Raw genomic sequence first — 4,459 nt, 5'->3', positions numbered from 1 at the left:
TCTGGAATACTAATTAGTCTGGGAGGCAGGAGCGGCTGATTTCTCCTAGGAGAAGGCAGAATTGAACATAAATGTGTCTAGTATAATAATTCCTTTTGTCATAACACGCTGAATTTCTCGGAGGGCCTCACGTTTGCTGTCTTGTTTGAAACAAGCAGTAGCTCTGTGAGCTGCCTGGGATGGCTGCGAGTCTCTCCTCCCCTCACGCAGAGGGAACGCAGGCGCTGGGCGGTTCTGGGTCTTGTCCGACATCCTGTTTTCTGCCCTTTTCACTCTCTGAAGTTTAAAAACATAATGTCCATTGTTATCCTCACTTTTAGAATGAGAGGCTTGGAGGGGATGGTTGGGAACCATTTTTATTTCTGTTTTAAAGAAACTGATTGTGGGGCCAGCACTGTGGAGTAGTGAGTGAGGCTGCCACCCACCTGCAGCACCAGCATCCCATATGGGTGCTGGTTCGAGACCTGGCTGCTCCACTTCCCATCCAGCTCTCTGCTAAGGCCTGGGAAAGCAGTGGAAGATGGCTCAAGTTTTTGGGCCTCTGCACCCATGTGGGAGACCTGGAAGAAGCACCTGGCTTTGGATCGGTGAAACTCCTGCCATTGTGGCCATCTGGGGAGTGAACCAGTGGAGGGAAGACCGACCTCTCTCTCTCTCTCTCTCTCTCTCTGTAACTCTGCCTTCAAATAAATAAATAAATCTTAAACAAAAAAACTGATTTTATTTACAAGGTAGTAAATATTACAAATGTTTGGAGTCCCTCTTGCTTCTTTGATTCTTTATTCTCTTTATGTTGAAAGTGTCAGGTTAGGCTCTTTTCTGTCTTTAAATCTAAATGCTGAGTGATAGACCTGCTGGCTTGGTGTAGGTGGAGTGGGGTCCCCACGGGGTAGGGAAAGCTCCCTCCCACTCCCTGAAGTGCTTGCTCAGAGCTGCTCTGCAGGGAGAGGGGAAGGCCACCCACCCTGGGAATTCAAGGTGCTCCCAGTTCACAGTTCTGTAAGGGCTTCTCACCTCAGTCACACCCAGAGGCTCATCTGTTGTCCTCAATAGACTGAGAGCACTGAGAAGGGTGGGATCCGATCTGAGCCCAGCCATAGTGAGACCGAACGGAAGGGGAAGGGTAGGAGTCAGCCAGACACGGACACCTGTCCTACAGAAACAAACCGTGAGGACCACGATTCTGCTGTAAAAAACCAGGGGGGAGGAAAGAACTCTTGTGCAGTCAGTGGACCAGGAGATCCAAAGGAGGAGATGGACTCCCGGGCCTTGGGGGAATTAGGATTCGTGTGAGTCTCTGCAATGAGCCAGGGAGCTTTCAGATGCTGTCTGGACAACCAAGCATAGGGACAGTGCAGCCTTGACCAGGGCGAGGGCCGCAGGGTAAGGTGCACACAATGGGGAGAACTATGATTTCTTGGTTTCAGAAGGATCAAGTACAAGGTACCTTTAGGTCTGGCCAGGTGCAAAGTTGGGCAGGTAGCAGCTCCTCGGTGGTCCTTGAAACCCTGGCCTGTGGATCCCTGGTCCCTGTCAGCACCCGTGAGCTGGGCTTCTGCCTCTGTCACCTGATCCTGGCTCCCTGGTGCCTCTGCATGGTGTAGACCACAGCGCTTCCTAATTCCTGAGGCTCCCTCGCGCCTTCCACCACATGGCTGGGGTGAGGGTCCCTGAGGCCATGTGAATCTCGCTCTGTAGCCCATTGTAGAGTATTAAAGGTCACCTAGCAGCAAGAACAGCAATAGGAGCCAGTAAACCTGACTTCAAGACTTGGCTCAGCCAGTAACTGCTATGCAATACTAGGCAGTATCCTCTCTGGACATCACTCTTCCCAAACCCTAACAGTGAAGCGGCCAAGTTCCCGAGCCGGCAATGACGTTGTCGGAGTGGCTTGTGTTGAACTAACTTCCCATATTAAACAGTTTCAGTGTAATATATCTCAAGTATTTGGAAGCATTGGAGGATGGCCAAAACCAGGCAGAACCTGCAGTGAGTCTGACCCTTGGAAAATCGCACGTATGAAATCCATGAAATTTGTTCCTGTTGTACAAACAAATAAATAATTTTTTAAAAGAAGATAAACTCCCTGGGTGAAAATCACATTTGTATGACTTTCCCGTGCACAGCCCTGCTGTCTGCCGTGGCACTCAAGTAGAAAATTCCAGTCTTCCTGGCTTTAGGTGGCTCTGGAACCTGGAAGGACCTGGAACAAGGGGAGATATTGTGGAAAGGAGAGAACCGCTGAAGGGGATCCTCGAAATCCGGGTATAAACTACCCTCCAATCCTTGGCTGTCCCCTGAATTGTGTCTGCTTCTAGAATCTAGCAGCCCAGTGTTAGCACCAGCTAGAAGCTGACCAGGGAGTTCAGCGGTGGCTCAGCTGCAGCTAGTGAGATGAAATTTAGAGTTTGATTCCCACTGAGTTAGCAGAATAAAAAGCTATGCTCCAGATCCACAGGCTTCATGCTAACACCAAGGCAAGCCAAACATTACCTATCCCAACAAAGTGGCAATCAAGGCCCCACAAGCTCAAAGTGACCAACCAGCCACTCAGCTGCCAGTAGGGACAACAGCGAACGCTCTTCAGAAGAAGATAACAGATTTAGAATCTTTGCAGTGTGTCACCCACAATGTCCCTTATAAAATGTTTAAAAGTAGACATGAGAAGGGCCGGCGCTGTGGGTCAATAGGCTAATCCTCCGCCTTGCGGTGCCGGCACACCGGGTTCTAGTCCCGGTCTGGGCACCAGATTCTGTCCCGGTTGCCCCTCTTCCAGGTCAGCTCTCTGCTGTGGCCCGGGAGTGCAGTGGAGGATGGCCCAAGTCCCTGGGCCCTGCACCCCATGGGAGACCAGGAAAAGCACCTGGCTCCTGCCATCAGATCAGCGCGGTACGCCAGCCACTGCAGCCATTGGAGGGTGAACCAATGGCAAAGGAAGACCTTTCTCTCTCTCTCTCTCTCTCTCACTGTCCACTCTGCCTGTAAAAAAAAAAAAAAGTAGACATGAGAAATGAAAGGATGTCGTAAATCAAGATCAAGAGAAGAGGCAGGCAGTACAAGGAGTACAAGGAGGGGCTGGGATGATTCAGATGTTGGCAGATGATGGCTTCACAGCACCCACCATGAACATGTACAAAGAATGCAAGGGAAACTAGGACCAGTAGAACTGAACAGTTAATGAATCTCGGTAGAGAAATGAACAAAATAAAGCAATGGAAATATAAAAACTGGAAAGAATAATTGACATGAAAAATGCACTGGATGGTTAGACTTGATAGCAGATTGGAAATGGCACAAGTACGACCCGATGAACTCAAAGAGCAACAGAAATTCAATCTGAAAACTTCAGGACTAAAGTTCTTCAAAGCAAAGGTAAATGGAACTCAGATTGCAAAGAAAAATGAAAAGCATTAGAAGTGGTAAGTTCAAGGCCGGCGCCGCGGCTCACTAGGCTAATCCTCCACCTAGCGGCGCCGGCACACCGGGTTCTAGTCCCAGTCGGGGCGCCGGATTCTGTCCTGGTTGCCCCTCTTCCAGGCCAGCCCTCTGCTGTGGCCAGGGAGTGCAGTGGAGGATGGCCCAGGTGCTTGGGCCCTGCACCACATGGGAGACCAGGAAAAGCACCTGGCTCCTGGCTCCTGCCATCAGATCAGCACGGTGCGCAGGCCGCAGCGCGCCGGCCATGGCGGCCATTGTCTCACTGTCCACTCTGCCTGTCAAAAAAAAAAAAAAAAAAAAAAAAAAAAAGAAGTGGTAAGTTCAAGATGTCTTCCAAAAGTTCATGGAAAATGCATATATTTCAAGGTTTTTCATCAAAGTCACTATACCCTTTAATTCTATTTTCCATAGACTTTCTGAAGTACTCTCATTTATGGATAAATGTAAAATGCCATCTAAAAAACACATTTCAAATACAAACACCCAGATGAAAATGAAAGTATGAAAAAAAAGATAGACGCATTAGAAAAAAAAACAAAAAAACCCTTTATTGTCATCAAGACAAAGAGAAGCATAAGCTAAAAAGGTTAGTGCATTAGGAAGACATAGGAATTACAATCCAAGGTAATCTGTGGTGTGTATGCAAATAATAATGAAATTTAAAAATATAGGAATAAAAGCATATAGAACTAAAGGCGATGATAGGGAAATAGATAATCATAGCTAAAGGTGTTAATATTTTCTCGGCAATCGTTAAAATACCAGTAAACCTTTCCTCAAAAAAAAAAAAACTGTAAGCATAAGATATGAACAGCTTGTTGTTGCTGCTTGTCAGCAACAGTGAACTCACTGGTATTTATGAACCGCTTTATTCAACAGCAGCACCACACACATAAGAAACGTTAGGACAGACCAATGCTGGACAGCAGGACAGAGCAGGGCCACAGAAAGAGGTGGAAATCATAAACATGTTCTTCAACTACAATGAAACAAAATAAAGAAATGAATGAGGCTATTTATA

The sequence above is a fragment of the Oryctolagus cuniculus genome, chromosome 12, assembly GCF_051225735.1.
Source record: "Oryctolagus cuniculus isolate XC-2025 breed Fujian yellow rabbit chromosome 12, ASM5122573v1, whole genome shotgun sequence".
NCBI lineage: Eukaryota > Metazoa > Chordata > Mammalia > Lagomorpha > Leporidae > Oryctolagus > Oryctolagus cuniculus.
Note: the sequence above shows the minus strand (reverse complement) of the source record.